The sequence below is a fragment of the Epinephelus lanceolatus genome, chromosome 1 (assembly GCF_041903045.1).
Source record: "Epinephelus lanceolatus isolate andai-2023 chromosome 1, ASM4190304v1, whole genome shotgun sequence".
In the NCBI taxonomy this organism is placed as follows: domain Eukaryota; kingdom Metazoa; phylum Chordata; class Actinopteri; order Perciformes; family Serranidae; genus Epinephelus; species Epinephelus lanceolatus.
Window position 1 is genome coordinate 1,032,879 of NC_135734.1, and position 25,361 is coordinate 1,058,239.

The 25,361-nt window shown below is 39.7% G+C and overlaps 1 protein-coding gene across 40 annotated transcripts in view; it reads right to left on the minus strand.

The window, feature by feature from the left end:
- plekha6 (pleckstrin homology domain containing, family A member 6) overlaps nt 1-25,361 on the minus strand; it is a 374,661-nt gene that overhangs the window by 110,173 nt on the left and 239,127 nt on the right. For 3 of the 40 annotated variants that reach the window (XM_078167296.1, XM_078167403.1, XM_078167250.1), the window contains exon 3: nt 19,042-19,184. The exons of the other annotated variants lie outside the window; for them this stretch is intronic. The gene's annotated coding sequence lies outside the window, so the exon portion shown is untranslated. The remainder of the gene's footprint in view (nt 1-19,041; nt 19,185-25,361) is intronic. 40 annotated transcript variants of the gene reach the window in all.

Here is a 25,361-nt window from a genome sequence, read left to right on the forward strand (position 1 = left end):
CTTGATGAATAATTTCTGCCAGTTAATGGAGTTATCAGAAATATTAGAGTATTCTCACATGACTACGGACAGATGAGCATGGCGTCTTAGTGAGCAACGACTCGCCAGACCAATTTTAACCCCTCTAAAGAGAAAAAAGGGGGAAAAAAAGACAAGCTACAAAATAACAAAGTGGAGGAATATCTTTGTCAACTGGATGGGGTGACAAGACGGAGAATTAAAGATGAAGCTCCGCAAGAATGAGCACAAAGACTCACAAGACTCGCCAGCAGGACGCAGACGCATGTGATGCGCCAGCATGGGCGAAAAGTTTGTTCAGCTCATTCCAAAGTAATCAAGACTCTATGAGAGACAAACTTGATGAGATAAGCTCCTCCATCCGAACACTATCAAAAGACTCAAGCTGTGCAGCACGGGGTTACAAACGCAGAAAAACAAATAAGTGCCCTGGAGGATGACCTGGGAAACGAGCAGTCTGCGGTGCAAGAGCTCTCCAAAAAAGTGTCGTTCCTCAGCAATTGGCTGGATGATCTTGAATCGCGCAGCAGAAGAAATAACATCAGGATATTCAGCATTAAAGAAAGCATGGAGGCAGATGATCTGAATGGGTTACTAAACCGCATATTTCAGTATGTTCCGGGCACGGGCGAGGGAGATCCAGTGCCTGAAGTGGACTGGGCCCACAGACAATGGCGATTTTGGGGGGTGGCCCTGGACATGAATACTGTCTGGGTTGAAAACCACTTTTTGCACATTTTCATATGGTTCTGTAGCATTGTTTCGACCTCTCATTGTTCTGACCTCTCATTAGTCCAACGTCTCGTTGTTCCGATATGTGATTATACTAGGCAATACTGTAGTTGTGTACCATAGGGGATAAGCAACGCAACAAAAGTAGGCTACTGGTCGAGATACAAGTGTCACAGAGAGGAGAGAATGAAACACCACAACCTTCTGTTATTAACTCTCGGGGTTGTGTGGGGAGCTCTCCGCGGTGCTGAACGGCTCCCGGCGGGCGTCTTTCAGCCTTGATGGTGCGCTCTGGGTTAGCTGGGAAAGGCTTGAGGCGGAGCAGGCTCGCGGCTTATGTGTTTGCCACTTTCTTTTTCATTTTAACCCACACCATGACATTTTCCTAACCCTAACCAAGTGGTTTTTGTGCCTAAACCTAACCAGACCTTAACCACAGGACATCATGATGATTTCGGAACAATGGGACTTCAGAACAATAGGTTTAATATGGTCGGAACAATGGGATGTCGGACCAATGGGCTGTCGGAAAAATGGGCAGACCCCTTTTCGTACATATAATGACATTATTCAGTCATCAGGCCTTCAACTGTGTCACCTGTATTGTTACCTATGTTTGCTTTACTAATTTAGGCCCCATCTTGTGGTTAAATAAAAAAACACCTGGCAAAGAACAAACCAAAAAAAATCAAATTCCAGTATCTCCAACAAATTATATCTATATCTAATTATATCTGTAAAGAACAACAAATATTCCTTTTTTCCTTAGGCTACAAGCTTATTTTATCTTTTTGCTTACAGATAAACTTTTTAATAAGGCCTATCTTTAAGTATTAAGCTTTGATTTGAATTTTTTGGTTTGTTCTATTGCCTGGATTGCTGTGTTTTTATGTAACCACAAGATGGCGCCTCAATTAGTAGAGCAAACACAGGTAACAATACAGGTGACACAGATGATGAGCTGATGACTGATTAATGTTATTCTATAGGATGAGTTAAGAGCAGTTGAATATTCCTACCCTAATCTAACTTGTGAAGAGATGAGGACTTTAATCCACTATAAGGAAATGGCTCTTAGAAAATTTGTACCCTATCCTGAACATAATTACTGATTAAAAATCGACATGTTAAAATAACCAGAGATTCCCGAGGACTCTTTTTTTTTTCAAATATTTTTTTTACCTGCATAGACACATTTATTTGATAGTTACGAGACAGGAAATCACGGGAGAGAGAGGGGATGTGACATGCAGCAAAGGTCCTCCGGCCAGGATTCGAACCGGGGTTGGCTGCGTACGTGGCATTATACTTTGCTATGCCATGGCCACCCCACACTAGCTTTGTATCCCATCTTGGCCACCCCAGTAAAAATGTCCTGGATATGCCACTGCCCACAGAGCGCTGCGCCCTCGGCCAAATCCTGAGGATCCACCACGCAACATAATAGTACGGCTTCTAAGATGGGCAGATAAACAGAAGATAATGGTTGCAGCAAGAAATAAAAAAAAAAATCCTCTGGGAAGGTCGTCCCTTTTACATCCGTCAGGATCTGACAGCAGAGGTGAGGAGACAACGTGGTTATTCAACGATATAATACAAAAACTTAAAAAGCAGGAGCTAAGAGTCGGGATACTCCATCCTGCCTGGCTTGTGGTGACTATTGACGGCGAAAAGTTGATCTACAACACACCTGAGGCAGCACGGAGAGAGTTGGAGAAGAGGTGGCAGCAGATTCCCCAGACCAGCGCTCCGTGACAGCCTCATGCAGTGAGTTTATGACACGGACTTTTGGTTTGTTGTTTTTTCATGCGGGACGGCTCTTGTGTTTAATTTGGAAAATGGACAATAGGTCATAATTTATAGTTTATAATTAAAGTATGAAATATCGGCTATCCCGAACTAGATTTAGGTGTTTTTCTTTTTTCTTTTGTTATATATAGGGGTATTAACATTATTAAGCGTTGTAATGGTCTGGCAGTCAGTCATACGGCGTCTACGCCCGACTATCACGGATTGGAGATGGATTCTTTTTCTTTTTTTCATTTTATTGATGTTATATGTAATCTGCGCTATTGTAGGTTGGTATGTATATTTTATGTTAGGTGTAATGTGTTTGTCCTCCCTTCCCTCTCTCCCCACTACAGTACTGCCCTCTGCAAAACGTTAATTTTTACCTAATTATATCTAATGTCATCAAGGGTAATTAAAGTAATCACATGGAATATAAATGGCATCCAGAATCCTGTCAAAAGGTTCAAAGTTCTGTCTCATTTAAAATCTATGGATTGTGACATAGTAATACTACAAGAAACACACTTAACCAAGGAAGAGACTCTGAAGTTAAAACAGCGCTGGGTAGGACAAATATTTTACTCTTCTGGCACAAAAGCTTCCAGAGGATTCTGTATTTTGATTTCAAAGAGGATTTTATTAACAGCCTTAGAAGTGATCTCTGATAAAGAGGGGCAATGGGTAATAGTTTCAGGTGATCTGCAAAATAATAAAATAACTTTAGTTTATCTGTATGCCCCGAATTTGGAACAAGCCAACTTTGTTTCTTTATTAAACATTCAGCTGGCACAGTTCAAAAACACACCATTATTGGTGACTGGCGATTTCAATTTAGTAAATGATGCTTAAGTAGACTGTTCTGGCCCCCCTTTACCAGCAGATAAGTCTCTCTCAAGAGCCTTCAATGAACTACTAGAGATACAGTCATTAACTGATGTATGGCGTTTGATAAACATTCAATCAAGAGAGCACATTTTACTCAAGGGCACATAACTCCTATTCCAGAATTGACTATATTCTGCTGTCAGATGATTTACTGAACTCTGTTGTTGATACCACTATTCATAGTATTGTCATATTGGATCATGCTCCAGTGTCATTAAGTTTCTACCCATCTTCTAAATCTAAACCAAAATATAAAAGATGGAACTTTAATAATTCATTGTTCAATGATGACAAATTTGTTAAATTAATACAACAGAATGTAAAAGAATTCATTGAATTAAATATAACTCCTGACATTCCCATACAGACAGTTTGGGAGGCCTTTAAGGCAACATGTAGGGGGTGGATCATTAGTTTTTCATCATATAAGTACAAAGAGAAGATACAGAAGAAAAAGGAATTATTATGTAGACTTAAAGAGCTTGAGTTGATGCATATGGCAGATCCGAGTGATAATACTTTAAAACATGCAATTCTTTTGGCAAGGGCAGAGGTACAGGCATTAATGCATGAGGAATCTGCTTTTGCACTATACAAGTTGAGAAGGAAACACTATGAGAATGGCGAGAAGGCAGGGAAAATGCTCTCATATCAATTAAAAAAACTTGAACAAAGGCATTCAATCTCTGCTTTACGAAACGACAATGGTGAGATCATAAGCGACCATGATATTATAAATGATATGTTTAAAAGATTTTTCTCAACACTGTATGAATCTGAATGTAAAGTAATACAGCAAGAGTTAGATAATTATTTCACGAATCTGCCCTTGCCAAAATTAGATGAGCAGCAAAGACAAACACTTGATGCCCCAATCTCAGCAGTTGAAATTTTAAATAATATTCAGTGTCTGGTGAAGATGGTTACACCACAGAATTTTTTAAATGTTTCTCGAAAGAGATCACACCACTGTTGGTGCATTTATATAATGATATTATACAGAAGCAATCTATGCCGCAATCAATGCGGACAGCCATAATATCATAGTTGCCCAAACCTGGGAAAGACCGCCTAGATGTAAACAATTATAGGCCTTTAAGCTTACTTAATAATGATTATAAATTGTTTGCAAAGATACTAGCAAAAAGACTTGAAAAAACTGTGTCCACTTTAATCCACCTGGACCAGGTTGGTTTTATCCCAGGGTGATTACTATCCAACAATATGAGGAGGCTTATGCAGATTATGCAAGTTACCAGCTCTCTCCGACATCCAGTGATAGCAGTATCATTGGATGCGGAGAAAGCATTTGACTGTATTGAATGGCAATACTTATTTTACACTCTCTCCAGATATGGTTTTGGATCTAGATGTTTACAGTGGATTAGAGCTCTGTATCATGAACCTGTTTCAGCAGTTAAGAGCAATAATATTATTTCAGCACCATTTCAGCTTTATTGCTCTACTAGACAAGGTTGTCCTCTTTCCCCACTATTATTTATCCTGGCACTAGAGCCTTTAGCTTGTGCAATAAGGATGGAAAGAAATATTACAGGTGTCCCAATTGGGGATTATGATTTTAAACTTAATATGTATGCAGATGATATTTTGTTGACTTTGTCCGAGCCATCATGCTCAATCCCAAAAGTATTACAAATTATAAAAACATTTGGCAGTCTGTCAGGCTATAAAATAAATTGGAGCAAAAGTGAAACTATCCCTTTAAATTAGTTTACACACATTGCTGATCTGGGACCAGCTCCTTTTATATGGAAAAGAGAAGGGATGAAATATTTGGGCATTAAGATCAGAACCCCTATCAGCAAAATTTTTGAAATAAATGCTCAACCTATGGTTCATTCCATAAAGGAAGACCTCAAAAGGTGGTCTAACCTACCTTTGTCTTTATCGGGCAGAGCAGAGGTGCTGAAAATGAACATTCTACCAAGATGAACCTTTTTGACCTCTTCCATTCCCTTGCATATAAACAAACCTTGGTTTGATAATATAAACAAAATGTTCTCAGATTTCTTGTGGAAGGGTAAAAAGCCCAGAATAAATAAGAGGAAACTGTCATTGCCAAGAAATAGAGGGGGCCTGGGTATCCCAGATGTGTATATGTATTATTTAGCATTTAATGCCAGATTCCTTCTAATGTGGGACTATCAACAAAATAGATCAAAAGGTAGCTGGCATTTGCTGGAGGAATTTATGAGAAGAAGAAGAGAAAAAAACAAATCAATTTCATTATCATCACTGTGGTATCATCTTGCTCCACCAAAAATAGATAACTGTATTATTAGCTTGTCATGTGACATTGTTAAAAAGGTTCACAAAAAACTAGGAATAGCGAGGACTGCCTTAGCATCCTGTCCACTATGGTATAATTCAGCCTTCAAAGCAGCAGGGAACCCACTGTCTAACTCTGTATGGCAGCAACATAACATTAATGTAATCTCACAAATTGTCGAAAATGGGGTGATTTTGTCCTTTGAGGAGCTTCAAAAAAGATATAGTCTAAATGTCAACGCTTTCTTACAGTATGCTCAGTTAACATCAATCCTCTCAAAACTCCCAAAAGAATATTTGCAGTACAATGTTGAGTTAGATGATAAATTAAGATTTTAGCTTCACACAGAGGTACAGTCTCCGGGCTGTATAAATTGATAATATGTTCTTCCTCAAACCCTAATGTCCACACTCAGTCACAGTGGGAACAGGATTTAGGGGTCTCTCTAAATCCAATAGGGTGGGAGAGAATATGGAGGGATCCTGCAGCTATTTCCAAATCTGTCAGATTCAGAATTATACAAATGAAAATTCATCATAGAGCATATATCACACCGACAAAAATGAAGAAAATAGACCCCAACTCCTCTGACCTCTGTTGGCACGGGTGTGGTCAAGTAGGAACTTTAATTCACATGCTGTGGCACTGCCCTGCAATTAAATGTTTTTGGGAAGATGTGGTCCATTCATTGTCACGTGTCCTTAAGATAGAACTCTCTCCTTGTCCTCTCATTTATTTGTTGGGTTATAGGGCTGCACAACTCAGGTCAAAGAAGGATAGGAAAATAGCAGGCCAAGGCTTCTTGGCTGCTAGGAGAATGATTTTGATGAATTGGAAGACACATAAGGCAGATTGTTTTTCAAAAGAAACATGGTGGTTGGAATTTTTTGATCTTGGAATGGAGAGAATGACTGATTTGTTGAATGTAACAGAACATGATCCGAAAATATATTGAGATCAAGTTATGAGGACTTTCTCAGGTTTGCATATCTGAGTTGCAGGAATGTTGCTTAACTTGATGATGTTAATGAATTGAAACTGAAATTGCTATGGTACAGTACTCCCCCCCCCCCCCCCCCCCCCCTTTGGCGTTGTGTTGTTTTTGTTGTTTTTTATTGTGACTTTGTATGTCTTGTATGGTTTTGTTGGTGTTTGCTATGTCATATGTTGCTTTGTCATTGTTTTCTTTTTGTCTATTGTGTTTCCGTTGTCTGTATATAAATAAAACCTCAAAAAAAGAAGTATTAGAGTATTCTTCCTGCAGTGATGAGTGAGGGTTTTGTAAGAAGAGTAGTATGTCATTGGCATAAATATGAATTTTCTGATGTGCGTCTGGCATTTTCATTCCTGTGATATTAGTGTTTTGGCAAATGGCAGCAGTGAGTGGTTCAATGAAAATGGTGAATGGGCATGCTTGTCTTGTCCCCCTGTGTAATGTGGAGCATTGTGATGTTAGTCCGTGATTACAGTGACTGAAGTAGAGTGTACAGAATTTTGACCCAGTTAATAAATGATTCTTATGACACATCTTGAAATACCCAACATGTGAAAAATAATACAAAAGGTATATATTTAAAAAAAGTAAAAAGAACATCATTCAGTTTAAAAACAATCCTATCAAAATCTACTAGGCATGTTCCTAGGTATTTTTCATGCTTCTACATACACAATGGTAAGGTGATTTGCTCAGTAGTTGAGTGGTAACATGGTTTCTTTTAATGCAAAGGTTAAGGTTCAAATCCCACCTCTGCCGTCCTGTAAGTTATCTGAATCTTTGCATTCTCCAGGATAAGCTTTGAGACGTCTCATATAGTGGCACTATCTGTGTCTTAATCAATAGACGTGGGATGCATTCCAGATCTTCAGCAAAATGAACATTTATCATGTAAATGTCTACACTAAAGGTCATAAACTACATCAAATCATTTTGAAAGTAGATTCATACAACTCAACAGAGCATCAGCATTAATAATTACCACAATGAATAACTTACGGGAAAACAAAGAGTTTTGCTTCTTGTCAGTTAAATCAGAAATGAGCAGCCATATGCTCAAAAATCTGCTTGTATCCTGATTATAGATGCTTGCGGCTGTGTAGTTATTGTTTGTGTGGTCCTCTTCTGTTACATAGCTTATTGTTTTAATATTTCAAAATCCCAATGTTAAACTGCTGTAAGGACCCTAAACAGAGCAAACATCCATGATTGTCTGCTAATGAGGTACAATTCAATTTGATCTAATCTCATTTCAACCTCATGTGAATGATTGTGATCTGGACCCAGTCATACTCCTGCTTTTACCAATTCTTCACCAAGAACACACTCTCCTCTCCTCTCCTCTCCTAATACAGTGTGTGCACATATGTAGAAAAAATATACAGACACGTCATTCGAATCAGATTCTAAAGCATAAGCTATGGGGTGCCGTTTGTAAAGTGGCTCACGCTGAAAATAACATCAACATTTTGCCACATTTAGCTTCAGACAATGTTTAAAAAAGTGTGATGAATTTTTTAACGTCACCTTTTACCACATTTGCAGCAATATTTTTTAACTTTGAAATATATTAAATAGTTAAATCTAAATATTAAATGTGGCACCTAAATGTTAAATGTTAAATCTAAATATTAAATCTAAATCTAAATGTTAAATCTAAATCTAAATATTAAATCTAAATCTAAATGTTAAATCTACATGCAAAATCTAAATCTAAATCTAAATGTTAAATCTAAATATTGAATCTAAATCTAAATCTAAATGTTACATCTAAATGTTAAATCTAAATTTAAATGTTAAATGTTAAATCTAAATGTTCTGGGTGAAACTAAATATTTAGCTAATATGCAAATTCACACTGCCGGTCACCGGAAGTACCAAAATAAAAGCTTGAGATGGTCAGACTGTGTTTATAGAATCAAATAACAAATTAAAACCAACTTATCGGGGGAAATGAACACTTGAACATACATTAGCGTGATAATAACTACCTAAAATAACAAGAAACATGTTTGGAGAAATTTTATTTGACGTGTACTTTGAGTTGTTAGTGTCCCTTCGGAGGGAATCACCTTGTTGTTAACAAATACTTCCGGGTAGAAAACCAGCAGACTTTAGCTATACATATATATATATATATATATATATATATATATATATATATATATATATGTACATACATATATATTAATCTCACATTTTTCACGTCACTGTATCACCGTTTAGACTAATCTGATGTTTATAAAGTCTATAAACACAATGACTGAACAAACATTACTATTTCTGTGTGTACGTTTTGTAAATAATATGGTTATCGTAGATTAGCAGGGCTAACCGTTAGCTGTTAGCCCCGTTAGTGGTGTCTGTAATGACTCATTAACTCTAAACGGTCCGTGAAAATAATATTTTTTTCCAGCAGATGTCTTAGTTACAACATGATTGAGCTAGCAAAGCAGTTTTGTGTTGCAATGTGTGGTATTTATTCAGTTTTGGGAAATCACGATGTCTAGAAAGCATCAGTGGCCACAGCAGCAGCAAAACTAACATCAGGATGTCATCTATTAAAAGCCTCCCGTTGTCGGATACGACATGAAACTACTCTAGTTAGCTCAATCATGTTGTAACTAAGACATCCGCTGGAAAAAAATATTTTTTTCACGGTCCGTTTAGATTTAATGAGTCATTACAGACACCGCTAACAGGGCTAACACCTAACGGTTAGCCCCGCTAATCTAAGTTAATCATGTTATTAATTTCAAAACGTGCACACAGAAATAGTAATGTTTGTTCAATCATTGTGTTTATAGACTTTACAAACACCAGATTAGTCTAAATGGTGATATATTGATGTGAAAAATGTGAGAGATTCATATATATATATATGTAGCTAAACTCTGCTGGTTTTCTACCCAGAAGTATTTGTAAACAACAAGGTGATTCCCTCCGAAGGGACACTAACAACAAAGTACACGTCAAATAAAATTTCTCCAAACATGTTTTTTGTTATTTTAGGTAGTTATTATCACGGTAATGTATGTTCAAGTGTCCATTTCCCCTAATAAGTTGGTTTTAATTCGTTATTTGATTCTAAAAACACAGTCTGACCATCTCGACCTTTTATTTTGGTACTTACGGTGACTGGCAGTGTGAATTTGCATATTAGCTAAATATTTAGTTTCACCCAGAACATTTTGGTTTAACATTTAACATTTAGATTTAGATTTAATATTTAGATTTAACATTTAACATTTAGGTGCCACATTTAATATTTAGATTTAACTATTTAATATATTTCAAAGTTAACAAATATTGCTGTAAATGTGGTAAAAGGTGACGTTAAAAAATTCACAACACTTTTTTAATCAGTGTTTTCAGCGTGAGCCACTTTACAAACGGCACCCCATAATAATCCTCATTTCCTAATTTTTTTCATTTTGGTGTGTGTGTGTGTGTGTGTGTGTAGGGGGAAGGAGAGCAGTATTGCCATAAGACAGAGAGAGGAAATGATGTCAGTGATAAACACGAGTGCCTTCCTTCCACGGTGGAGCACTCTGACGCTCATGCGTCATCATGTGAGGTGATGCAATTGGCTGAAATGGCTGTATAGTAATAGGCTGCAGTAACCTAGCAACAGAGGTGGGGCTATGGAAAGAGTGTGTGTGTGTGTGTGTGTGTGTGTGTGTGTGTGTGTGTGCAGCTTCCCTCCTTCATTGTCCTTGATTTGTTCATTATTACAGGAGGGTAAAGATATATCAACGTTATCTCTCACACTTTTGTTTCAGTCATACAAATAAAATCACTAGAGTCAATGTAAAGACCAAACAAAAAGAAAGTAACAGAAAGAGATGATCAGATTACAACTATGAGAAAGTAAAGCCTAGTGGGCTTACTCCAGCCACACTGCATGGTTCCACCATTGAAAACAAATGCGGGCCAAGGGTGTAGAGTAGGGTGGGGCAATGGCGCTTTTCCTTCTTCCTAACCCCCTACTTCCAGCACCTTTGCTCAGACCAAACCTATCTTCAAACTCTACCTGAAGTTTGATTGCAATTACAAACTTGTAAAGTTTCATGAATCAGGAGCATAAAGTGAGGTGGCCAATTGCCGCGACCGGCTCTGGGTCAGCTGGGAAAGGCTTGAGGCGAAGCAGGCTCACAGCTTGTGTGTTTGTCACTTTCTTTTTCATTTTAACCCACACCATGATCGTTTCCTAACCCTAACCAAGTGGTTTTTGTGCGTAAACCTAACCAGACCTTTACCACAGGGCATGATAATGATTTCGGAACGGACTTCGGAACAATGGGTTTAATATGGTCGGAACAATGGGATGTCGGACCAATGGGCTGTCGGACCAATGGGCAGTTCCCGTACCACTGTCCTCTGTTTGAATTGGAATGAGAGAAGCTAGCTGTTGTGTCATGTGCATGTGTTAATATCATACAGTCTATGGTTAATATTAATGCCAAGGTGTACTAGCTAACTGACTGGATGCCCATTAACATTATAACTCCTATTGTGTGTATTTTTTATTATTATTTTGTAGATTTCACTTTATTTTTTTGAAGTGTATTTTTATTTATGTATGTATTATATAATAATACAGACAAGAAGGAAAAAGGCAGAGACAAACATTAAAAAAGTCAATTACTGTTAATGTGTTAATGTTACATGATGTGCATTGCATTTCAAATAAAAGTCCAAAAAATAAGTCCAAGGTCCATTTTTGGTATTTTTGGTACTCACTATAGGGGGCTGGTTTACTCCAGAAACATACATACAGGTTTGTGTGTGTGTTGAGGAGCTGCTGTATCAAAATGAGTTATCCTCCCCCAGAAATTAGGGTTACGATATGTTTCTTTTATGATTCCAATCCATTCCTCTTTTGCTGTGGCTCAGCATTTAAATAACCTTTATTAGATTTGATGGTTTAGTCACAGACTTTCCCAAAAAGTGTTGTGCTTTTTTTTCACAAATGTGGGAATGAAATTGAGTTAAAATGTACAAAACAGTGAAATTTATCTGGCCGGGCAGCTCTCTAGGTGCTCAGCACCCCTAAACCTCTGATCCTAGAATCGCCCCTGGCGGAGCCCTTTTAGTTTAAACAGACCGAGGCAGCCTTCCGCAATGGGAGGGGCTGTTGATGACTTGTGGGAGGAGCTGTTGATGACACCACATGTGCGAGTCACTGGCAGTGGATAAACAGGAAACAGCTGATAGCAGGAATTAGCGAGCAGCTAGTAGCAAGAGGGAAACGCAAACCTGACAGACACTGTAAAGATGAGCAACTGGGGAGACAAAGAACTGCGCGCCCTCCTTTTCTCGCAAATGAAGAGGCCGTTAACCGTCAAATGACGGGAACAGTGAAGAATGGGCTGACTTACGAGAGAATTGCCGAAGGACTGACCAGCCGCAGCTTCCCTCCCATGTCACTGTTTACATCACACACTGAGCTACACGTTTTGTTACTTGCTCATGCCCCCCATTGCCCCGAAAAAGGCGCATTCTGTATAAATAAAAGTAGGTAGGCAGCATTTTGGCACACTCCCCGATTTTGTTTTTATACTGCCAATGCTGAAAAAAGACTGATTGGGCTTTCCTGCAAATTTGCACAGTTCCTATCTAAAATGAGCAACAGAGTGCAGATGTGGAAGACACTGGAATGCTGACCAATCAGAGCAGACTGGGCTTTTTTGGCAGAGGGGCTTAAAGTATGGATGGTAATCATAGCCCGTTTCCACCAAACATTTTCGGTATGGTACCTTTGGAACCCGAAAGTACCCTTTAGACATGGTACCTAGACCCTTGCGTTTCCACTGAAAACCGTACCTTTAAATGTGGGCGGGGTTACTGTCAATCACTGCTCCATCTAGCACTCACTGTATTTCCTCATTATCGGTGACACAGAGGAAAGTCTGCACTCCGAGACTGCATGCCGACATTTTCAGAACAAAATAGCTCAAAACAAAACAGGCTGCAGTGAGAGTCTATCTCAATGGGATATTTATTAAAAATAGCAGGTTTGTGCATTTAGTCCTTCTCAGGCATGCTCTGGGGTTTAGTGTTGTGTTGTGTTGGTCGGACGCTACGTGACCCTTCTTTTTTTCCGGGATGAGGATTAGAATATATGCAGTTCACATAACCCGGCCGAAATTAATAGATATAAATGCTTGAAGATCCACTCATTACTTAAAGTGTCCGTCATATGAAAACTAAAGTAATGGTAAAAGTAACATTACACGTTAATGTTCCACCTTAAAAATCCCAGCAGTCGGCCTGGTGAATTAAGTGTTTGTTTTTTTCTCTGGCTGCTGCAAAAGGCAGTAAAACATCCTTTCATTGCATATTTACAGTTTACTAATTAAACTGTCCACGACATGAACAGTGGCTTCTCCCTCATAACCAGGCACAACTCAGCCCTGAGCAGAGTGACCGTCCGCTACTGACCAATCAACGGACTGCAGTGTTCACAGCTCCACCATTTAGTACCAGATCTGTGTGCTAGGTACCCCAACAGAGGGGTTACCAAAATGGTAACAGTTAGGAATGGTTCCATCAGTACCATCCACAACTTTTCGCAGTGGAAATGGAAAAACAACATACTGAACTGAACCGTATCGTACCGTACTGCTTGGTGGAAATGGGGCTTAAGTCTCCTGCAGCTTTACCATTTAACATTGATTAAACATTGATGTGCTTCATTGAAATTCACCTTCTGTTTGAGAAGGCGCAGCTCAGTCCAGTTGCCTCTGTGTCAGCTTTGCCATAACATTTATGCAAATTTATGCTCTATGTCTATTTGAATTGTATTTTTGAGTGTTTGATTTCATCAGGATTTGGGAAATCAGCAAACCAATCTCATCCTGCTGACTTTGCAACCTGGCTGGACAAAGTTTTTTTGATTTATTTATTTATTTATTCATTTATTTTAATGTTTTCCAATTTCAAAACATTGACCATGTGTCTCTTTTTCTACATACCAGTCTGAAAGACGGCTCTGGCAAAAAAAGGAGGAGGTGTGTGTTTTATGGTGAACAAGGACTGGTGTTACACTAGGAATATTAAAACACTATACTGTTTCAGCTCACCTGATTTGGAATTAAATACTTCAGACCACACTTTCTACCATGAGACTTCACATCACTCATTATCACAGCAGTCTACATTCCACCACAACAGAGTACAGAGGCTGCCTTTTTGGATCTCTGCAAAGACATGAACAGTTCAGACTGGCAACTCTGATGCTGGGCTCATTGTTGCTGGAGACTTAAGCTTCATTTCCTCCAAGCGTAGCATTGTACTGGTGTGCTCTGGCACCATGATACCCCTGTCCTTGCCTGACAAGGACTTAATGCACAAATCTGCTATTTTGTATATCTCATAGAGAGAGTCTGTTCGTCTTTGTTCTGAAAATGTCAGGATTCAACCCCATTCTGTGGACAATAAAAGAGGTGTAGATGTTACTTTGTATCACTGGTGAAGAGGAGATACAGTGAGTGCTGGATGGAGCAGTCAGTGACAAAAACCCCACCCACATTTAGGAGTGCCATCTGTGGTGAAAACACTACACCAGTCCAGGGTCTAGGCACATTCACAGGGGTAACTTTTGATTCAAGAAGTACTATACCAAAAGTTTTTGGTGGAGGCGTAGCTATAAACCAACATGTGCAATGCTCTAAAAGGGGAATGAACACTCTGGATCAGTGCCAGACACAACTCAGAGATGGCTTTAGAGCAACAAATGGTCAAGCCAATCAGAGGCTGCCCTGCAGTCTGCACTATATGATGCAGTCTGATGCACGTTTCAGGACACCACCATCAAAGTTGCTGATGACATCAATGTAGTTACTGAGTCTATGGCGAGTTTAATTTACAAAGCAACAAAAGTAACTGTACCCAAAGCCACAGTTAAATATTTCCACAACCACGAGTTAAACACACAAACTGCACCCTACAAGTTAGGACTGCAGTCTGAAAACCTGGACAATTAAAAAGAATTAGCCTACAATATAAGAGGAGCAGTAAAAAGGGCAAAAATGGACTACATGAAGAGCTGCAATTCCACAAGGGCAATCCCTAAAGCATGTGGCAAGGTTTAGGGAATATGACAAATTACAAGCCAACACCCCCCTACTTTTTAAATGCTGATGTGGGAATAGCAACTGAGTTCAATAACATTTACGGTCACTTTGATGCCCACTGCAGCCAACAAATAAAAACAGATGAAACAGAGATTAATGGATTGGTGGATACACCTCTGACACCTAGAAACATCAGAAAGGGATTTGTGAGCATGACGTCAGGAGGGCTTTCAAGTGTGTGAACACCAACACAACAGCAGGATCAGACAGGTCCTCAAACTATCACCAACTAGCACCGGAGTTTACAACAATATATAACCGGTCACTGGCTCAGTCATCATACCCATGTGTTTTAAGAAGTCCACCATTGTTTCTGTGCCCAAGAAAACAAAAACAACCTGCCTGAATGATGACAAACCAGTGGCTCTTAACTCTGTAGTGATAAGGTGCTTTGAACAACAGGTTAAAGATTAAATCTTCTCCTCACTAACCAGCACACCGGGCCTACTACAGTTTGCCTACCGTCCCAACCAATCTACAGAAGACACCACCATCCTCCACAACACCTTATCATGCTGTTCATTGCCTACAGTTCAGTGTTTAACATTATAGTTCCCTCCAGGCTGGTTCCAAAGCTCAATGAGCTGGGATTCAACATCTCACTGTGCATGTGGATCCTTGACTTCCTGACAGGCAAACCCCAGGTGGTGAGAGTGGTATCAACAATGATCCAAAGTGGCTGGATTACATCTTATTCTTGCCCCTGAACTGCTGGAGACATCTACAGATATTGGACAAATGGATCTAAATATCTGTTTGATTCTGTGGGGTTTTTTTTCTTCAAATATACAATAAATATCAAACTTTACTCCAGATAGCCATGACACTTCCATTAACTTCAAACAAAAGACATTTCACAACAGGAGCACTGACTTTGATCCTGGTTTAGTTTCTCAGTTCACCTTGAGTATTCCACAGCCCTGTGTTTGCAAGAGAATCAGCAAGTGGACACTGATGAATATCACTACATATCACATATACACACCCATAGGTGTAACCCTATGACTCTGGTTGTGAGTCATACATTCTCACACTCACACACGCATGCATTCACGCACACACACACACACACACACACTGCAGGCATAATTCTCATACTGTGCCATTTAACTTACTGCAGAAACAAAAGTAATTGAACTTTTCACTGAAGACATGAATCACGATTAGTAATGGTTACATTAAGAACCTAGGTTACAACTATAGACAAGTGTTTGGGTTTGTTCTGAAGACTGAGACAACAAAACCTAACCTTCAGTTGGAGATACTGTAAGGTGATTACCCTCCTTACTGAATGTCTCCTGGCTACAGCCACACCTCTACAGAGCCACATAATAAGGCTGCAGGTACAACAGGTTTCAACAGCTCTCTGACTATGTTGTTGATTGAAAGCAACACTACTAAAGAGTAGAGATCTCTGATATATGTGAACAACTCAGTTAGCTGAATGGGACTGTTTACAATTTGAAACTGTGCAACTCAGAAAATAACATTAAAAGGAAATCTTGAATGTTGTCAAAGCCACTTATCCTGCAGAGATAAAGAGCCAGTCAGACTGAACTGCATGAAGGACAAAAGACAAAGACATATGCAGTTATAAAGTTATGTTTAGATCTGACTGCAATTTTCTGTGAGGAGAGAGTTTGCTCTTCAGTACGAAATTTTTTGTCAACTGGTTTTTTGCTTCTTAGTCATGCCAGTGACATGGCTGTGAATGGAAATGCTGGTCTACTCTTTGGCCCAGACTGGAATGTCTCAACAACAACCAGTAGACTTAAAGTGGTTATAGGGGTGTAACATTTGTATTCTCCCGTGTTGTTAGGTACGTACGGGCGTCACGGTTCAGTGCACGCAGTCATACGACGAATATATCTGAGTGAGTATCAAAACAAGTCGAGTCCTCACTTCAATCCAGGAATTTGTTATTTACGTGACAACGCCTGAAAGCAACACAAGCTCCGCTCCAATTGACTGTGTGTCCAGCGCTGTGGTGCGCTGCTGTGCGAGCAGCGTGTTACACTGTCCATAGCAATAACTATGCCAGGTAACAAACTGCGTCAGACTCTTCTGTCAGGAAAATGCGGCCCGAGCCGCGCTCTAGTGTGCTGTCCTGTAAGTGCGCACACGTGTCTGTGTGTTTGTGTGCGCATTGGGGCGGAACTCCGACATGCGAGATACAGAGAGCAGAGGAGGATTGTAAACGCGCACCGTGTAGAGACAGAAATGACATGCCATTGTGTAAATAAGATAAATAACATAAGGCTATTTAGTTTGTTTAATAAAAGGACAGTGTATAGACCTGTTCTATAGGAAAGGTAACCTTAAATGACTTATGTTGTGATCTGGCGCTACATAGAAAATAAAATTTAATAAAATTAACTTGACCTTAAAGGGGGGGAACCCCCCTAATATATTGTGTTTCAGTGTTTCCCCTACCATCAAACATGTTAACGCATATAAGACGGCATCACCCCGATATGTCTATCACTGGTGGGAGGAAAAAAACAACTTGTGTGCAACAACTTATCCCCTTAAGCAGCCTCTTGACATGAACACAGACAGGGCCAGAAACATCACCGAAGCAATTGGCATATACATATCCACATCTATGCACCCATATGCCGTAGTAGAGGAGCCGGCTTCAAGTATTTACTGAAAGCACTTGAGCCAGTCTATGGTCCCTGCCATTTACAAGCTTGCAGGAGCAATGGTGTTTTATTCTGTTTATTTTTTACTTTTATAACAGGAGATGTTTTTTAGTTTTAAAGTCAACTGGTGTCTGTTCAAAATAAATGAAAAAAAGCTAGTGTAATACATGTGTGACTTTTTGTTGCTTTTTCCCCGTTGTACCGAACCGTACGGAACCATGACCCCCACACCGAGGTACATACCAAACCGTGACTTGTGTGTACCGTTACACCCGTAGTACATTATAGTTACTAGAGGATGAATCATACTGACTTTGGTGATCACCTGACTTTTCCTGCAATGTCAAAGTTTCAAGCAAGTCACAGATTCCCAGAGTAGAAAAACACCTTAGCAATCCTCTGATGTTTCCTCTTGCAATTTTGTTTGAAATGTCCCAACAACTGTTGGATAGATTGCTATGAAATCTGTGCTGAAAAAAAAAAAAAAGTTATTTCACAGAAATTTGTGAAAGTGTAAATCACCTTAATTGAAAAAAAAAATCATTATGGGAAATTCTACATTTATCTAAAAAAAAGATTATTACATTATATCTACTACTACTAGTACTAGTACTACTACTACTAGTAGTTCTATGTAAAAATACACATCCTGTTGCTGAATGTAAAATGAAAGCACCTTTCTGTTTGTTTGTTTTTTTGTTTTTTGTTTGTTTTACAATAAAACTTTGAATTTAATGAAAAAAAAAAGAATTTTAAAAATTGTAAAAGGCAGGGTAAAAAATGATCTGGCAGCAACAGTTACCAAACATGTACTGTCCAATGACAGTGAAAACTCTTTACTAGAATTATGTTTTAAAGACAGGCATTCACTGTATATTCTCTGCATTTATACAGTTCAATTGTTGTATGAATAATGGAAAAAAAGAAAAAATCAATAAAGAAACTCTAGAGGGAATAAAAAATAAAATATACAAGAAAAAATAAATAAGAAAAATATTGCAGAGATATCTTAGGATAACGTTATTCAAAACCTCGGTTTTATGGCGCAATATTGGATAAATTTATAGGACTATCCAATCCATCCAGAATTCCCCATCAAAACATAATGTAAAATTACGCTGAAATTAACCTGCTTTAAAGCCCACTAACAATATCTTGACAGCTTTACGCTTTTATTTTATGTGTTTATTTAAATTCATTTACTGTAAATTAGTGTTAAATATTGGTTTTATACAATACAAAACAAACAAACAAACAAAAATAAGGTCATCAGATAAAAGCTTATAGAACAATGTTTTTAATGGTCATTACTTGATATAAACATTATTTGATAGTAGTGCCTTGTGTGGGTTAATCTTTTAAAAACCCACACAAGGCACCTGGAACTAATGGCACCCCTGGATGAGCTCTCAAGGTGTGTGTGTATTAACTGGCAGACATCTTCACAGAAATTTTCAACCTCTCACTGATCTACATTATAGTCCTGACACATGTCCCCAAAAAGTCCAAAGCCCTCTGTCTAAATGACAACTGCCAAGTAGCACTCACCTCCACATCATGAAGTGCTTTAAGTCAAACTCTTCATCGCCTCTTCCCTCCTTGACTCACTGGATGCACTTCAATTTGCATACAGACCAAATAGATCCACAGATGACGCCATCATCCTCGCCCTCCATACTGCCCTCTCCCACCTGGACCAGAGGAACATGTATGTGAGAAGGCTGTCCATTGACTATAGTTTAGCATTCAACACCATTGTGCCCTCCAAGCTTGTGTTCAAGCTAAGAGACTTGAGACTCAACACCTTCTGTGACTGGATCTTAAGTTTCCTGACAAGCAGACCCTAGGCAATGCTGATAGGCACCACCACATCCTCCACCCTGACTCTCATCACTGGTGCCCCCCAGGGCGGTGTGCTCAGCCCTCTCCTGCATTCCCTGTTCACGCACAACTGCATGGCCACACAGTTCCAACAACATTAAGTTTGCTGACAACACGACCACCTGATCACCAACGGCAACAAGATGTACTACAGAGAGGATAGATGCCTGACATCTTGGTGCCAAGACAACAACCTCCATCTCAAATTCAGCACAACTAAGGAGCTATTTGTGGACTACAAGAAGAGACAGGAGGAAGGACACACCCTCATCTTCATCAACAGGACCACAGTGGAAAGAGTCAACAGCTTCAAGTTCCATTGGCTTCACATCAGTGAGGACCTGACCTTGACTCACCACAGTAAGACCATCACCAAGTCTGCAAGACAGCGGCTCTTCTTCCTCCATGGGCTGGGGAGGTTCAATATAGACTACAGGATACTCTGAAACTTCTGTGGGTGCACCATCGAGTGAATCCTGACTGGCTGCATTGCTGCCTGGTATGGCAGTTGCACTGCCCTGAACCTGCTGTGTTCCCACCAAACGCGAATTCGCAAATTCGCGCGTCAAGATTACATACAAAGTCAATGCAAAAACGCGATTAGACGCGAAATCGCGCCGGCCGGCGCGATGGACGCGTCTACAGCAACGCGATGGACACGATAGAGGCATCTAGCGCGGCGCGATAGACGCGAAAATTGCGTCCAACGCCTCATCGCTCGAGTTGAAAATATTGAACTTTTGAGGCGAATTCGCGTGACGCTGTGCCGCGAAAGCCAAATCAGCGTTGAGATTCTCCCGACGTCACTGGCATGTGTCAACAACAACGTCCAGTTGTTGACACAGCAATAAACTGCTACTCACCGGAGACAGATGGACAGGCGCTCCGCAGCTGAAATGGAGCGCCTGTAGTTGGTGTCCTGCCGGGAGATCATGGCGCCAACCCTCGCCAACAGGTCCTCAAACTGGGCCCCAGTCAGCCTGAAGTACCGCTGAAAGTGGCTGTCATCCAGACAGAGTTCCTGGAGGAGATGGTGAAACTCGCCGAGCTGGATGCGCTTCTGCAGGATAGGGTAAACCCAAAAACAACGGCGTTTGGCCCTCCGATGCATCTGGGACTTCCAGAGCAGGTACAAAGCAGCGATGGTGGTTATCTCAGCCATGGTCGTCAGTGGCTACCCGGAGCTATATGATACTATGTGTCTACTCTACAGAGACCGCAACAAAAAGGAGCAGGCTCGGGTGAAAGACGCCGAGGAGACTGGTCTACTTGGTAAGTTCTATAAATATGTGTCTTTAATTAGTTTGCAGAATGGTTGTACTATGAACGTTAGCACTAGCTTAGCTCCTGTTAGCACAGCCGGCTTCCCCTCTCGCGAATGACGCAAATTAACAAAATGGTCAGGCGTCCAAACTTGCACATTACGGGCGGCGGGTTACGAGCGATTAAATCGCATTCATCGCGTTTGGTGGGAACACAGCATAAGGCATTACAAAGGGGTTGTGCACCACGCTCACGACCAGCGAAAGCACGTGAACACAGATGAACGCGGCGCCCATGTCTCACCGTCTCGCACAAGTGTGCACACGTGAGCGCGGTGTACATAGAGGCAGTTAGAGCTGCAGGCTACAGTGAGGCTAAAAACAGAGTTCAAGTGATGTTTTTCCAGACAACTTTTTATATCGGGGCTTCAGGACACTTGGATCACTACGGACGAGCAGTATGGAGATATTTTGTGGTTTCAATTATGTGTTTTTGGCCGTTTTAATCTGGGGCTGCGTAAACCTCCATTAGGTGGAGTTGTGTTGCTAACCCCTCTCCCCTTGGATCTCCGCAAGTGTTGTGAGGACTCTAAAACTTTACCTGAGCCTCCCTTGGCATATGGGTGAGTAGATAATGGCTGAATTTTTATTTTTGGGTGCACTATCCCTTTAAGGAGAAAAACATTACAAAAAGGGAGAAATGCAAGAAAACCCAAAAAGAGCTAAATTTACATTATTGAGAAAAATACAATAAAGATAAATGACAACAAGAAGCACGTGGAACAGAAAAGGTAACCAGTCAGTGAAAACTAATTCGGTAAAGACCAAAAAATACATTAAACACAATGCAAAAATGTTGTTGTTTTTTTTATCTGTTGCCAAGCAATAATATGGCTGTATATGGAACCCTATATTTTTAAATCATAAAGGAGAGCTATAAAAAATATACTCCTTGGTTTACACAGTGGCTCAGGAAAGTGTTGGCTAATCAATGCACATGACTGTGCTATGTTGTGAAAACCACTGCATTGAACATTTGCTCTGTTTTCATCATGATCTTTTAGACTAATTTAGCAGTCTTTTGACTGCTAAGTATTATGCCACAAACTCTGTTAAGAGACCAACCCAGGATGGAGGAACAAGTGTCTCAAAAAGATAGTGGATATTCTTCATGGCTTTGAAAGTTGTGCTTGGATATAATTACCAGACTATGGTTTTCTGACTCAGGAAATGGTGTGTAATGTCCATTAATAAGGTAATTTTCTCTTATTTTGACCTTTACAGTTAACATGAGGTTTCACATTTAGAATTTATTAGAGCTAGTGTTATTGTCTGTCTGAAAAAGGTCACATTCTACATGCCACAGCCATCATATGATTCCATCTGGCCTGTAGCCGACAGCTGGCTCAGTTATCTTTTTGGTATCTGGCAGCAATTATTTTGTGCACCAATCCTGTGTGTATTAAGGCCGCTAAGTGAATTTAGCAAGTGTCAGTGACGTTAAGCATTAAAACTCCACTAAAAGCTCTGTATGTTTCAGTTATGCCATACAGACATTTATGAGCTTAATGAATGGACAAATGAGTGAATTATCTTTATTTACCAGGAGAGTTATTTTTGGCAGAGGTTAATTTTATGGATAGTTAAATTTAAAACCAATACCTCGGCTAAATGGACTTAAAGCATCTCTTCAACATGATCTTGTTTACCTACATTGAATAAGAGTGAGTTTATGTTTCTAGTAAAGCAACACATTAACAATCAGTGTGGTATGCCTTGATAAACCTTACAGTACAGGTGTCAATATGTAAATGAATGAAAAATGTATCCCCAAAAAAGAAATCTCATAAAAAGCCCAGTCCATATTGTATGTTCAGTCAGATACCAGAGGGATCACAGGCTGTCGCCTGCTTTGTCTCTGTGTCATCCCTGGGTCATTGTGAACTGACGTTTGTTGAAAACATAAGTGGTTGGACAGGAATCAACAGACATCTTTGAAGGAGGCGTGCTGGTACAGGACAAGACAGTCTGAGACCCACCTCTATGACGCCCTGAGGGGACTCACCTAATCAGCCAAAACATGAGGAGCTCAATTCAGAAGACACTCTGCCTCCACTGGCCAGCATTCACAACATGTTTGAACCCCTTTGAACCATGTCACTTAACATTAATCCTCTGCCTGTTTGGATTAAATAACATCCCTACAGAACACCATACAGACACTCACAAGACACATGGAGAGCTTCCAAGAAAAATGCTTCCACATGGAAGTGAAAATGAGAAGATCAAATATTTGCATACTGAACATAGCAGTAGAACCTGGCCCCAGTCTGTTTCAAAGCTGATCAAAGACACTCTGAACATAGATAAAGAAGTTCTGATTAACATTTGAATAGCTCTATGATGTAAGGGTTAATGCCCGACGAAGTGTCCATTATCAGGAATTAATGGACGACGCAGAGGCGTGAACCGTCCGACGCTTCCGCGAAGTCCAAGTTCATTCCTGATAATGGACACCTCGAAGGGCATTAACCCGCTTATACCATGGCAACTTACCAAAGAAATGAATATTAAATCAATTATTTATGCTTTAATGTGTTTTACAGTTAAAATCATGAGTTTTTCACAAGCCACAGCTGAGCGGACTATTTAATGTCTTTAGTTCACAGGCGTTGCCATGGAAACCCGCTGTGGCTGCAGCGTAGAGAGCATAGCGACCCTGATCAGTGAAGGTAAGTGAGATGATGGCTAAATGTTACGTGATATTATTCAGAAGTTGATTATTTCAGAAAGCCAGTGCACTTCTTACCGCTTGTGTGTTACAGACTCTGGTGGTCAGAGGATGATGTGCAAAAAAAAAAAAAACTTGAGATATTAGTTTCATAATTCATTGGCGTTCATTTATAGGTCCAAGAAAAGTTGTTTCAAATAATCAACATCCAAATAGTATAGTAGTCAAAATCATTTTTAATTGCAACAAATAATTCATAAGCATAGTAGTCGAGATTAAATCATATAAACACATTAACAAATTAATGGTTGTTTCCTATTTAAAATTAAATGCTACATTACCATTAATAGTGAAATTTTAAAGTGATATGGGTATGTCCATCATAGTGGCATTTGAACTGCCCATTTCATTGTCTTCTTGGTGTTGGTGTTCTCATCTTCTAAATTATTTAATTCTTACGGTGTCACCTCCTTGTGCCGTTTCTCCCTTTGCTTTTCATTCTCTATCCTCTCTTCTTCTGTATCCCAGTCATCAAAATGATCAAATTGACCAAATAAATTAAATGAAACAATAAAATCACTCATGATGCCCGCTGTAATCCATTGCCTCTGCTCCGAGTCTCCGTTGCTATGGTTACAAACTAGCAGTTGAGCCAGCGCAATAATTTAGAACCTGTCATCAGGCAATTTGACCGGAACGTCTTTTTAGCTGTCCTATAACACCTTTTAACTGACACCCTGCAGCCAATCGGAATTGAGTATTCACCCAGACCATGGTATAAGCATTAAGAAAATACTTCCCTGCATCCAAGCTGTTCCTTTATTCATTCAGTATTCCTAACCACCTTTCCTTTTCAGGTAATGTGTGTTAATGACAAAAAGAGTGAAAAAATTGAATTTCCCCTCAGGGGGATTAATAAAGTATTAAAGTAAGTAAGTATAATGGGCCTCATTCACCAATATCTTCTTAAGAATCTTATTAAATTCTTTCTTAAGCTGTTCTTAAGAAGGTTCTTAAGAAAACTCTACGTCAGATTAATCAACATGTTCTTAAACCGCAGAAATGTTCGCAGCTGTGTTCTTAAATTGATGAATCCTATCTCCTCGTAAACTGAGAGTGTGTGCCAGGTGAGCCTAATTAACATAGGATTAGCATAGGTAACCGCCCATCAATGCCCATAAAAGGATATTAGACTGCAAGGCCATGAGCAGACACAGATGTCATACAGAGTAAACAGCAACAACAAAATGCCCAAAGCAAAAAGTAAATCAATTGGAGCGCAGCAGGTAAAGAGAAAAAAAAACGTTGGTAGTTCAGAGGTGGAGGCACTGCTGCAGTACAGGTTACACTAATACTAACAAAAAGGAAGCATGGGAGGCTGTCACACATGCAGTGAACGCAGTATCTGGAGGACGCACAACAGAGGAGGTGAAAAAGAAATGGTTTGATCTCAAATCCGACACCAAAAAAAAACATTGCAAAATTCTGACGGGAGATGCAACGGACTGGAGGGGGAACAGCAGACACCCAAAAGTGTAGTGGTAGAGCAGGCGCCCCATGTACAAGGCTGTTGCTGCAGTGGCCCGGGTTCGAATCCAGCCTGTGGCCCTTTGCTGCATGTCATCCCCTCTCTCTCTCCCCCCTTCACGCTTACCTGTCCTGTCCATTAAAGGCAAAATGGCCCAAAAAATATCTTTAAGAAAAAAAAAGCGATTAATGAGAATTTAAAAAAATAAAGATGTGCACTGATACACTTAGTTAAAAAAAAATCAGACTGTTAGATTCAAATTGTAAATTTCCAAAAAACTAAAATAAATAATTAAAAAAATATGACAGAAATATCACTGTAATATCGTATTTTAGTGAACTGCACAAAAGAAGACAACACAACCAATGTGCCAACATGTCGGCCAGGGGGGGCGGATCTAGAAAAATATTTATGGGATGGCAAGAGGGGGGCAGGAATTTTTTAGGGGTGGCAACATATAGCAGAC